General features: G+C 42.2%; 1 pseudogene; it reads left to right on the top strand.

The window, feature by feature from the left end:
* Positions 1 to 934: 934 nt before the first annotated feature.
* Positions 935 to 1,117, top strand: LOC131513133 (ATP synthase membrane subunit K, mitochondrial-like; annotated as a pseudogene).
* Positions 1,118 to 14,180: the final 13,063 nt, after the last annotated feature.

Here is a 14,180-nt window from a genome sequence, read left to right as displayed (position 1 = left end):
TGTTGGTGGGAATGCAAACTGGTGCAGCCACTCGGGAAAACAGTGGGGAGATTCCTCAAAAAATTAAAAATAGACCTACCCTATGACCCAGCAATAGCACTGCTAGGAATTTACCCAAGGGATACAGGAGTACTGATGCATAGGGGCACTTGTATCCCAATGTTTATAGCACCACTTTCAACAATAGCCAAATTATGGAAAGAGAGTAAATGTCCATCAGCTGATGAATGGATAAAGAAGTTGTGGTTTATATATACAGTGGAATACTACTTGTCAATGATAAAGAATGAAATATGGCCTTTTGTAACAACATGGATGGAACTGGAGAGTGTTATGCTAAGTGAAATAAGTCATACGGAGAAAGACAGATACCATATGTTTTCACTCCTATGTGGATCTTGAGAAACTTAACAGAAGACCATGGGGGAGGGGAAGGGGAAAAAAAAGTTAGAGAGGGAGGGAGGCAAACCATAGGAGACTCTTAACTGAGAATAAACTGAGGGTTGATGGGGGGTGGGAGGGAGAGGAAAGTGGGTGATGGGCATTGAGGAGGGCAACTGTTGGGATGAGCACTGGGTGTTGTAAGGAAACCAATTTGACAATAAATTTCATATTAAAAAAATAAAAAAATAAAAAGCTTGCATAGATTACAATCACTTTTGTAGACTCCATCTGCAATGTCATAGTCAGAAGGGTGTGTGTGTGTGTGTGTGTGTGTGTGTGTGTGTGTATGTATGTATGTATGTGTGATAAGAACACCACTATATATTCCTCCAGATGCAGGACAATCTGATACTTTTTAAAACATCAATACTGGGAAGGCAGAGTGTGTCCATATTGAGACCCACAGAATCCAGTTTACAGGGCTTCTTCCAGCTGGGCCAAGAGGTAGCTGTGTATGGGCTGCAGAATCTGTGTCTTTTGCCAGATTGAAATCATGGCAGTACCAGAAACTGATGCCCAATTCCATTTCACTGGTATTAAAAAATAGTCCAATACTCCCACAGGGAGAATGAATTGTGTACTGGCCACATGCAGCGGCATTGCTTTGGTAGTTTTATACTTGAAGTTAAGGTCTAAAAAACCTCCAGCTATGAAAGCCACATATGAACTCTAAATAGTCGGTACCTCATCTGTTAAGTTCCCATGCCTGGACAAGCTAATGTCAACTCACCCTGTGATACTCAGTTTGTACAATAAATTATGAACCTGGAAAAATAGAATCCAGTTTACATTTTTCATCACTTTCCCACTTGGTTGTCTCTAGGTTTTCATAGAACAATGGTTATCAGGCCCTAACTGATATCTCCCTCCATGTGGTGGGCACTCAGTACAAGAAATGCTTCTACTGTCTATCTGGTCCCTCTCTGATTCCTCCCCAGAGAGGAGGACTCCTCTTACCAGTGACTTTGTGACAGGAACCAGGCAAAGAGAGCTCAGTCCTTTCCTCTACCCTTATTCTAGAGAGTAAACTGCCCAAAGAAATCAAGCTTTCTGTTCTGATTCTCAGTACTATAAGTTTTTCAAGAAGAGAGCTCCATATGGAAAAGCTTTTGGTCATCCAGATGAGCTTGTGACAGATGGGTAGTTCTGCTTGATTCTGGAGTATAGTATTAGGAAGTCCCTTCTTGCTGCACCTAAACCACATTCACCAACCTAGCCTTTACCACCAAAAGAGCTTATACATTGGGCTCCATCTATCTGACTGTTCTTTGTATTTTACTTAGTTCAGACCTGGGTTGGGGAAAATGGGTATATTTATCAGCTCCCTAAAACCCCAATATGTTTTTGTAGACTCAGTTGATATTACCCATGGACCACCTTGTATATGCCACAGCAGGACAGATGGCAGTATCTAATCAATGGCCTTTGATCCTTCAGGGAAAGGCCCAATAATCAATGGATCTCCAAGATAAAAGCCTTCGCTTACAGTGTTTGCTAATTTCCATGGTGCACATACCTACACCATGGCTGGTATCAAGCTACGCTTGGGACATCATCGAAAAGACTTGGGAGATGTTCGTAATCTGCTCTCTCCAGCCAAAGAAGAGCCAACTGAGCCAACCTGTTGTACCTCTTTAGAGCCAGGGAACACTTCCTTCCACAGGAGCAGATGCCCCTGGCGCGTGGCCAGATGCACACCTCTGAGCTGGAATTTCTGTTTGGTGATAGTTTGCTGCCCCGAGAACTGCAACTTCAGGGAAAGGCCAAGCTTTTGTTCCATATTCAGTGGCAAGTCTACTGTCGGCTCAATACATAATTAAAGGAAACAAGATGAGAACAAGGTTACCTTGTAACCTCCTTGCAGGAGGCCACACCGGAAGCCAGCCCAGCATGGATTAGGACTTTCTAAGTTCCTGCAGTGACACATTTCCTTACTCGCATTTTGGAGCTCGGTAATCACTTCTCCATCACATAAGAGAGGTCATTTTTTCTGTCCCTTGCCCTCATTTTCTAACCAACAGAAACACCAAAGTTTGGATTCTGTGGAATGGTTGAATGATCGTGGACTGGTTGCTTACACCATCTTGATCCTAACTTTCCATATTTGAGAAAATGGAGATTGTGATATTCTTCCCAGAGGTTGTTGGAAATATTAGAAAGGATGTTTCTAAAACTGTTAAGATGGCGCGTTGCTTGCAGCAGGCACCCAATAAATAGCAGACACGCAATCACCCCTGTGCTGGTGGCAGGGGGCACACATTCAACCCGAGGGGAAGGGATGGCGAGTAGAGCTCAGCAGACACAGTTCCTTTCGATTCCATCCCCTCAGTTTGTGCTGTTTACATTAGTTTTGTCTACTTGACCAGATACTACATATCTGTTCTCCTTCCAGTTCCACCTTCTCCTGAGGCTTCTTCTCAGAAGCATCACTATTAAGGGGTCACAGGAACTATAAGCAGAAGTGTAAGCAGAAGGACTCTTGCTTCCAGCAATGGATAAAGGAAATTGTCTTTAACATGCATGTCTATACTGTTAGCATGTCATGTTTTAAAATACGCATTTTAAGAAGGGCCTGAGTGGTTCAGTCGGTTAAGCATCTGGCTCTTCATTTTGGCTCGGGTGATGATCTAATGGTTCCTGCATTCGAACCCGGCGTCGGGCTCTGCGCTGACAGTGGAGAGCCTGCTTGGGATTCTCTCACTCCCTCTCTCTCGCTCTCTCTCTGCCCCTTTACTGCTTGCATGCTCTCTCTCTCTCTCAAAATAAATAAAATTTTAAAGTATGCATTTTAAGGGCATGCATTCTATTCCATTTAGTAGACACAGCATATTTTGTCATAATTATTTAACTAGACCCTCAATTAGGTTGTGTCACTATTAGGGAAAAATACTTCCTTGAACATCTATATGCAAAAATTCTTGCCTACATTCAGATTATATCATATATATATATATATATATGATATATATATATATCATATATATCACATATATAACATATATATCACATATATCATATATAGATATATATGTATAACAATACAGCCAATAGGAAATGCATGCCTATAAGAAACACTTCTGAAGCCATTCCAAGCCCTATCCTATGAAAGTTAGACAATTTTCTTCATAGTCAACCCACAGCAATCTTCTAGACTCATTCCCTCCTCCCTCAATACTTCTCTCATTATTTTTGTATACAACTTCCTAAAATAATCCAGAAGATCCAGAACTAAAAGTTACCTCAGGATCTTAGTGAATCTGTTTCTTAGGTTGGGTTCCCCAAGAAGCTCCATGAAACAAAGATTCAAGGGCAAGTGGTTTATCTGGAGTTAAAAGACTGGGAAGGTGACATAGGAAGAGCAGGAAGCCACTAAAGGATGCTTATTAAGCCAATTACCACTATGTGTAACTGGCACTTAGTACCCTGAATCACTTGGAGAATCACTTGGAGCTAGTGTACACATCTGCCTCAGATATATCCGACCCTAGGGACAGGGGACCTGGGGTATTTATTCACCAAATCCTGTCAGTCACTGACTGACAGCCCCTGTTGGAAGGCATTAATACCTTGGCATTTCCAGCGACACAGGTGGCAATGTGGCTTTTGTGGCCAGGGAAGCCCTTGGGCAAAGGAATGCAGGTATTGGTAGTTGGAAGTCTGCTGGCATGCACCAAAGTTGTAGGAGAGAGGGCAAATGGCTGAGATGCCAACAGAATCTGCTAGAATCTATCCTTAGAGAACACACAGCTGACTTCTGGAATGTGGTTGGTGCTTTAAGTTGTGACAAGCCAGTCCTTAAAAGAGAACATTCATGATCTAAAGTCTATGCTCTCTACCATATTCATAGTGGCAAGCTATGAAAACAGACCATAGCACAACAGGGAAAAGTGGATACAGCTTTACATCTAGGAAGATGACAATTATTAATTTAATAAGCATTTATAGGGGTCCTTTTAGTCTGCCAGACTCAATAATAAGCACTGGAATACAAAGGTGAATTCAACACAATCCCTGCCTGTAAGGAGCTTACTTTACAATCAGGTGAAAGAGGCAGAACTCTCAGAACAGAAGGTGGGATCTGAGGGGAGAGGACACCTGTGGCCTGCTATCCAGGTACATGACCCGGAAAACAGCAATACCCTAGAGATTAAATACCTGCTGCGTAAGTCTGGGCAGACAAGGCCTCAGAGGACCTCACAAAATCCACCAGCCACAGCATGGTCCAGAAATGGAGACTGATTCCACACAACCCCCAGAGGTGCTGCACGATGAGAATCACGTCCCCAGAGGGGCACAAAAGCAACAGAGAGAGCTATTAGGTATGAAGGGTGTTTGTCATGAGACTGAGGAATGCTGGGCATGACCTGAGAGCAGGATGGATGGTTTAGTGGCCCCAGAGCTAGCAGACAACAAATAAGAACCAGATGCCTGCCTCTGCCCCCCGCACCCCAAAGTCTTCCAGGGACTGGGATAGAACCAGAGAAATTGGGAGGAAGGCAACCTGGATTGACTTAGAGTTCTACCTCCAGCAGAATGAGGTCTTGTCAAAGAAATTCTTTTGAGTTATGGACAAACGAAGCAGGGACATCTCCCATATACTCCAGTTTGTGGTTTTAAAGTTATACCTATTGCCCAGTAGTTCCCCTAATTACATGTTGTTCTCATCAATGAATCTCCCAGAGCGAAGGAGAGAGTAGAGCTTTTGCAGGCAGGCAGACTTGTATTCAAGTCCTAACTCTCTGGATTCCAGGCCCTACTTCATGTGTGATGACAGGCAAATTAACAGTATTTAAACCCTTTTGAGTATCAGGTGCCTCACCTGTAGAGTGGTGGTTAGTAGGAGGATTAGAAGACAAGACAGAAGATCATTTCCAGGGGAGTCTGAGCAGAGGAGGCCTCCAGCAGGGACTGGTGTAATAGTTGTGATTCTTGGCTTCCCGTACTGCAGAGTGATGTCGCCATGGCTCACAGACGAAGGGGAAGGAACCCTGATGGATGGGCCACCATGGCTCCACCTAGGCTGGGTGACGTTGTGAGGACATCATAGACTTCATGGAAATATTCCAGATGCACAGGCCGAGAGGGGAGCTTGGAAAGGAAAGGTTCTGTTAGAGGAGACAGACAAGAAACCTTCTACAAGAAGCTGTCGCGTCATCTCACCTTTTGTTTCGCAGATGCAATTATATCAACTCGCAAAGGTGAGAGAAGTGACACAGACCAACAAGCATTTCCAAAGAATAAAAAGTTTTCATATATATGTATATTTGTATATATGTATATCACACCAGTTTTTTTAATTTTTTGTTTGTGTTTTTATTTTTTTTAATGTTTATTTATTTTTCAGAGAGAGAGAGAGAGACAGAGCATGAGCCGGGGAGGGGCAGAGAGAGAGAGGGAGACACAGAATCTGAAACAGGCTCCAGGCTCTGAGCTGTCAGCACAGAGCCCGACGCGGGGCTCGAACTCACAAAATGTGAGATCATGACCTGAGCTGAAGTCGGACGCCTAACTGCTTAATCGGCTGAGTCCCCCAGGTGCCCCTGTATCACACCAGTTTTAAGGTAATGAGTGAGCATCGTGAATTCCAATTTTCATTCTGAGAAAAACTAAGTAGAATGTATCTTTTTTGTATACATGCTTACATGTCTAAAGATTTAGGAGTTTAACAAGATACTCTTTTTTCCCCTTTTTTAGTTATATCCAGATGTTTTTAATCTATGCAAAGTAATGATGGATACGTGCTACATCCTTCAACTGATTTGCAAGATGTATTTACATAAAATAAAGGAGTTTTAAAAACAAAATTCTTTCAAAACAATTTTTTTACCACATCTTTTGGCCTGGAAAATTATTTGTCTATTATTTTGCTCTTTGGAGTTAAGATATTCAAACTGTAGAAATATTGTTAATATAGGACAAATCAAGTCTCAGAAATTTTGGAAATAATGGCCTTCTGCAATGTATGTAAAAATATGATACACAGTGTCTGTCTTACAGGTAGTGCTTAGCAAAAGTTGTCTTCCTCCCTTCCTCCCCCACTGATGGGGGCCATATGAGAAAGAACCCACTTTCTCATTATTCCTGCATATGGGCTTTCCCATTTTTAGTCTGCCTATCTCCAGATGTTTCTGCTTAAGCTGCACCAGGTCCTGGGAATGCAGAGAAGACTCGATCCCTGCCCGAAGAAGCTGACAGCTAGAGAGGGAGAAGGGCATGTAAACCTTGGACAGACTGTCAGTCTGACACTCACCAGTCTAGATTTAATTCCACAGTTTCCCTGTTGTATTAGACAATAGTCTTCTTACCGGGCTCCTGCTGGCTTTCTTCTTCCTCGGGCCACCTGGTTCAATGAATGGGGTCAGCTCTTGGTAAATTGGGCCTGCCTCACACAAGTCCTTCAAACCCTAAAGTAAAAAAGACTAACAGCTCCGTGGTTAGGCTTGATAGATTCCTGGAAATAGCTTCCTAAATACAGGAGAATCTGCTCCTGAATTGAAGAGGGAATATTTTTAAAAAATCAATGACTCCAGGGGCGCCTGGGTGGCGCAGTCGGTTAAGCGTCCGACTTCAGCCAGGTCACGATCTCGCGGTCCGTGAGTTCGAGCCCCGTGTCAGGCTCTGGGCTGATGGCTCGGAGCCTGGAGCCTGTTTCCGATTCTGTGTCTCCCTCTCTCTCTGCCCCTCCCCCGTTCATGCTCTGTCTCTCTCTGTCCCAAAAATAAATTAAAAACGTTGAAAAAAAAAATTAAAAAAAAAAAAATCAATGACTCCAGATTCAAAGGAAGAAAGAAAAGAAAGAAAGAGAACAAAGAAAGAAAGAAAGAAAGAAAAGAAAAGAAGGAAGAAAGACAGAAAGAAAGAAAAGAAAGAAAAAGGAAAAATGCAATGAGTTTATATGTAGCAAAGATAGATGCCTACTCAAAATTTAGACCTTAGGAAACAAATTCTCTTTCATTTTTACCCATCAAATCTTTGATTTAATAAACATGCCTGCCTTGGGACAGCCGCTGCATAAGCACTGAGGTAAAATGAGTTAGACATGGTGCCTGCCCTCAGAGAGTTCATGGCCAGGTAGAGAAGAAAGGCGAGTCAACAGGCATCAGAGGAGACTGCAGTGAGGGCAGCGGCAGAGAACATTGACTGAGGATTGTCTCAATCAATTTAGCAAAACGTGCTCTTTCACAGTGTGCCATGGCCAAAGTTATCTCCGTACTATAAGAGAGGTCATCTGGGCACAGAGAATAAGAATATATTTTTCCTGATTGCAATTTGGCTCCCAAGTGAGGTGGAAGGGAAGTGGTATGTTTTAATATTTACATTCTTTCTGCTAATATGCTATAAGCTCATTGAGAAACTGGTCTCAACTTGACAGTCTCCTGGACTCTATTCTGTGTCCCTGAGGACATCTCAAGAAATGGCAACAATGGGACTATCTTTGGCATTATCACATCTCCTCCTGAAAGAGTCTGATTTTTAGAACTTTTTTAAGTTTATTTATTTACTTAGAGAGAGAGAGAGAGAGAGCACAAGCAGGAGGAACAGAGAGAGAGGGATAGAGAGAGAATGCCAAGCAGACTCTGCATTGTCAGCACAGAGCCTGATGTGGGGTTCGAACTCAGGTCATGGTGAGATCATGACCTGAGCCAAAATCAAGAGTCAGATGCTTAACCGACTGAGCCACCCACGCATGCCCCTGTTTTTTGCCCACATTAAATGGAAGCTCATTCCCTTGTATTTCCAGTCTTGGTCCATTTGTATCCCCCTAACAATTGGTGCTTAGCCCTAGCTCCTTGCTTATCACCATCCTCAGTCTGGATTAGATCAAGTAGAAAGTCTTCACCTTTATTTCTCCCTTTCAAAGGTGTGCCCACTGAGCCTGTTTACTCTACACTGGGAATGATGAGCTGAGGGGCTGAGGAGACTTTCCCAACTGATTCCAACTCGGAGAAATAATTGATGGGGCACATCCTCTCTTTTGGGCTCCTGCCCTGTCGAAAGTAGGAAGCTGACCTGTATGGTGCACCTGTATGGTGCTGGGGATGGAAATGGAGTTGGAAGAAAAGATCCAGGAGAGGCCCTATAACCTGTGGCAGAATGGGAAAGCAGGAGAGACCAGCAGCTGGAGGTGGGCCTGTGGGGCAAAAGTAGAAGCTAGAAGGATGTTTCATCAATCAGGTAGAACTCAGCACGCAGAAGCAATACATAAAAAATGAGATTAAAAGTGCTTTCTTAAGGGGCGCCTGGGTGGCTCAGTTGGTTAAGCACCACATTGGCTCAGGTCTCGTGGTTTGTGAGTTTGAGCCCTGCATTGGGCCTGTGCTGACAGCTCAGAGCCTGGAGCCTGCTTGGATCCTGTGTCTCCTCTCCCTCTGCCCCTCCCCACTCATGTTCTATTTGTCTTTCTCTCTCTCTCAAAAATAAAAACAAACATAGGAACACCTGGGTGGCTCAGTTGGTTGAGCGGCTGACTTCGGCTCAGGTCATGATCTCATGGTTTGTGAGTTCAAGCCCCGCATCAGGCTCTGTGCGGACAGCTTAGAGCCTGAAGCCTGCTTCAGATTCCGTGTCTCCCTCTCTTTCTGCCCCTCCCCTGCTCACGCTCTCTCTCTCTCTCTCTCTCAAAGGATAAACATTAAAAAAAATTTTTAATAAAAATAAACATAAAAAATAGTTTATAAAAAAGTGCTTTTAAAAAACATATAAAGTTCTTTGAATAACATTTTTAAATTAAAAAAATCAAGTTTAAACTATTTTGCTTTGAAACCGACAGCTGTTTATAACATTTTTGGTAAGGATGAAAGCTCATTTGCAAATTATGTAAACATATATTGAGGGGTTTTTTTTAAATTTAATTTTTTTTTAATTTACATCCAAATTAGTTAGCATATAGTGCAAAAATGATTTCAGGAGTAGATTCCTTTTTTTTTTTAATATGAAATTTATTGTCCAATTGGTTTCCATACATCACCCAGTGCTCATCCCAACAGATGCCCTCCTCAATGCCCATCACCCACTTTCCTCTCCCTCCCACCCCCCATCAACCCTCAGTTTATTCTCAGTTTTTAAGAGTCTCTTATGGGGGCGCCTGGGTGGCGCAGTCGGTTAAGCGTCCGACTTCAGCCAGGTCACGATCTCGCAGTCTGTGAGTTCGAGCCCCGCGTCAGGCTCTGGGCTGATGGCTCGGAGCTTGGAGCCTGTTTCCAATTCTGTGTGTCTCCCTCTCTCTCTGCCCCTTCCCCGTTCATGCTCTGTCTCTCTCTGTCCCAAAAATAAATAAAAACCGTTGAAAAAAAAAATTAAAAAAAAAAAAAAAAAAAAAAGAGTCTCTTATGGTTTGGCTCCCTTCCTCTCTAACCTTTTTTTTTTTTTTCCTTCCCCTCCCCCATGGTCTTCTGTTAAGTTTCTCAAGATCCACATAGGAGTGAAAACATATGGTATCTGTCTTTCTCTGTATGACTTATTTCACTTAGCATAACACTCTCCAGTTCCATCCATGTTGCTACAAAAGGCAAGATTTCATTCTTTCCCATTGCCATGTAGTATTCCATTGAGTATATAAACCACAATTTCTTTATCCATTCATCAGCTGATGGACATTTACTCTCTTTCCATAATTTGGCTATTGTTGAAAGTGGTGCTATAAACATTGGGGTACAAGTGCCCCTATGCATCAGCACTCTTGTATCCCTTGGGTAAGTTTCTAGCAGTGCTATTGCTGGGTCATAGAGTAGATCTATTTTTAATTTTCTGAGGAACTTCCACACTGTTTTTTCCAAGTGGCTGCACCAGTTTGCATTCCCACCAACAGTGCAAGAGGGTTCCCGTTTCTCCACATCCTCTCCAGCATCTATAGTCTCCTGATTTGTTCATTTTAGCCACTTTGACTGGCGTGAGGGGATATCTGAGTGTGGTTTTGATTTGTATTTCCCTGATGAGGAGCAATGTTGAGCATCTTTTCATGTGCCTGTTGGCCATCTGGATGTCTTCTTCAGAGAAGTGTCTATTCATGTTTTCTGCCCTGAATTCTTCACTGGATTATTTGTTTTTTAGGTGTGGAGTTTGGTGAGCTCTTCATAGATTTTGGATATGTCTGATATGTTATTTGCAAATATCTTTTCCCATTCCGTCGGTTGCCTTTTAGTTTTGTTGATTGTTTCCTTTGCAGTGCAGAAACTTTTTATCTTCATGAGGTCCCAATAGTTCATTTTTGCTTTTAATTTGCTTGCCTTTGGGAATGTGTCAAGTAAGAAATTGTTGCGGCTGAGGTCAGAGAGGGTTTTTCTTGCTTTCTCCTCTAGGGTTTTGATGGTTTCCTGTCTCACATTCAGGTCCTTTATCCATTTTGAGTTTATTTTTGTGAATGGTGTAAGAAAGTGGTCTAGTTTCATTCTTCTGCATGTTGCTATCCAGCTCTCCCAGCACCATTTGTTAAACAGACTGTCTTTTTTCCATTGGATATTCTTTCCTGCTTTGTCAAAGATTAGTTGGCCTTACATTTCTGGGGGTAATTCTGGAGTTTCTATTCTATTCCATTGGTCTAGGAGTAGATTCCTTAATGCCCCTTACCCATTTAGCCCATCCCCCCTCCCAGACCCCCTCCAGTAACCCTCCATTTATTCTCCATATTTGTGAGTCTATTGAGGGTTTTTTAATGTTCAATTGTTCAGTTTGAGAGAGAGAGAGAGAGAGAGAGAGAGCAGGGGAGGGGCAGAGAGAAAGGGAGAGAGAATCCCAAGCAGGGATTCTCACTGTTAGAGCAGAGCCCAACGTGGGGCTAAATCTCATAAACTGTGAGATCATGACCTGAGCTGAAATCAAGACACTCAACTGGCTGAGCCACATAGATGCAGCATACATTGAATTGTTTAAAATATCACCTCAGGTTCTAGGGTGGAGTTGTTTATGAATTTAGGGGAGGGGTGAGATCTTCCCAGAATACTTTTTTTTCTAATTAAGAAAAGGTTTTTATACTGCTGTGTGAATATAGTGTGACCACAGTGTTACTTTTTTGGGTTTTGCTCTGTGGAAGGAATAGAGGCACCCCTCCAAGGAGGAGAGGAGTAATGCTGTGTTTTTCTCGCTCTGCTCACAGTTCTTCCTCAGTTTAATGAATGGCAATAAGACTAAAATAACAGAGAGCAACTGTGGATTGCTATAAGTACATCTATGTTACTCCATTGCAGAGTTAGGCTTCATATAAGCTTAGAGACTTCAATGGAAAATCAAAAAAGGGAGAGAAAAACGTCAAGGCTCTGTCTATAGAAAGATACAGGAAATTTTAGGAAACATCAATGAGGCTTAGTCAATAAGATGCTTAAAATATACATAGGAGTTTATTTCTTTAAATTTGGCTCTATACAAATAGCACATTTATAGTGTTCCATAATGTTCATTTTTTAAATAATATATTTCATAAGATGATGGCTGGGTAAAAAGCAAAGCTTCTTTACCACTTCACTTTCTTGCTATGTACTTTCTTTCTCTCTCTCTCTTTTTATTAAGTTTATTTATTTTGAGAGAGAGAGAGAGCAAGTGGGGGAGAGGCAGAGAGAGAGAGAGAGAGAATGCCAAACAGGCTCCTTGCTGAGCCAGATGCAGGGTTTGATCTCACAAACCATGAGATCAGGACCTGAGCCGAGATCACCAAAACTAAGACACCTCAAATGACCTCAAGTTAGGATATGCAAATTGCAGGAACACTCTGTAAAGAGTTGGGCTTAGCAGACACTTAAGTGATAAATTTGCAGCCTAAATATGAAGTGACCAAAGATATAAAGTAAATGCTTATCTGATTAATGTCAATCACATAGTGATCAAACCATCTCAAAGATTGAACTTAACACAGAAGAACCATTCCCATTGAGCTCTAAAGGCAGTCAACATGACTGAATCAACATGAACTGAAGTCCCTGCAAAAATAATTTTTGGAGTCAAATGGGGCTTCTATGGGGATTGTCAGAGTTGGACTCAAAATCAAAGCAGCCTCTGAGAAAAATTCAATTCCCTGACATGGAGAATGTGTTTTTTGTGGTTATTGTTCTGAGATATGCGTGGATAATTCAACACTGTAGGCAGAGTTCATTCTTTGGAATACCATATCTTGGAAGAGGCTAGACAAGAAACCCATATCCTCCTCCCTTGCTCTTACAGATGCTTGCTTTAGGAATCCAGCCACCATGCCGTGAGGAAGCCCAAGCAATCCCAGGCAGAGACCACACTGGGAGCCACAGAAAGGCACTCTGGCCACTGAGCCCCGCTGAGGCCCTAATCAAGGGCATCAACTGCCAGACATGTTGAATGGAGACAACTCGGATGATTCCAGCACCAAATCATTGAGTCGTCCCAGCTGAGAAACCCCAGACACATAGGGCAGAAAAGAAGCTGTCTTGCCATACACTGTCTGATTAATTGACACAGAATATACACGTATAATAAAATGGCTGTTCTGTCCCATTTAGGGTGTTTTTTGAGGGGCAGGGAGGTAATTATGCAGCAACAATAACTACAATATTCAGTATCCTCAAGTCCCCCATGCCAAAGACCCTCTGTTATAGTATCCAGAGAATAAATCTCCAGTCTTCATCCAGGATCGAGGAGAGGCAAATGGCAGTCATTTGAATTGGGGGAGGGGTCCGGAATCTCAGGATCTAACTGTTTTTTTAGTGTACGTTCAGTGAATCTTGTCTTTAACCACACGCATACTATTCACTTCTAGAGTCATGGTGCCATCAAATCCTGAGCTCATCGACAGTTCTGCTCAGATTTTTTTCTTATCTGCCAGATCAGAATTTAGCTTTCTCTGGTCCACTATTACCAGCCATCACTCCTTTAGTATCCCAGTTTCCAAAATGTCGTTGCCATGGTCTTCTCCTCCATTTCTTTTTCTTGTGAATTTATGCTTTAAAAATCACCTTATTGGGGTGCCTGGTTGGATGAGTCAGTTAAGCATCTGGCTTCGGCTCAGTTCATGATCTCATGGCTGATGAGTTCGAGCCCCACATGGGGGTCTCTGTTGCACAGAGCCCACCTCAGATCCCCTGTTCCCCTCTGTCTGCCCCTCCCCTGCTCTCTCTCTCTTTCAAAAATAAACATTTTAAAAAATCACCTTATTGATGTTTTAGTGGGATTTGGGGAGAAAATGGAATTAAATATATATGTGCAATTTAGCATCTCTAATTGGAATATTACTTTTTAATGTCTTTTATGGGTATACTGACTCCCTTTACTTTTATTTATTTGAGTAAAATAAATGCCTCAAGAGTACTGGATACAAAATGTCTTGTGTTTTGTTGGAAAATAGCAATGACAACAACATCAACAAAAATCTTTTTACTCTCTCTTTTCAAATATTTCAGTTCTGAAATTTGCCCAAATTCATGAGTCTGAATGATGGGGGGAACAAAAGCAGAAGGAAATGATAGATAAAATTAAATTTCCTTATAACCTACAGCCCATTGACAAATACTTGAGACAGGCAGAGTAGGACATTCCTCCAAGAACTCCCAAGTGTATTAATGTTAATGCCTTGCTCAAGGGAAAAATAAATTTAACTTGACAATAGCCAGGCTTCCAAGATCCTGTGAGTTTTCTTTAGCACAGGAAAATCCTTCTGGAAACTTCCCCTTACCTTTACCTCCCTCAACTCTCAGGTATATAATCAGTCACTTCTCACAATCCCAGGGCAGCAATTTCTGCCCACAGGTCCTGTCCCCATGCTTTAATAAAACCACCTTTTT

This window comes from Neofelis nebulosa, chromosome 5, assembly GCF_028018385.1.
Source record: "Neofelis nebulosa isolate mNeoNeb1 chromosome 5, mNeoNeb1.pri, whole genome shotgun sequence".
NCBI classification, from domain to species: domain Eukaryota; kingdom Metazoa; phylum Chordata; class Mammalia; order Carnivora; family Felidae; genus Neofelis; species Neofelis nebulosa.
Note: the sequence above shows the minus strand (reverse complement) of the source record. Positions and strands in the feature narration are given on the sequence as shown.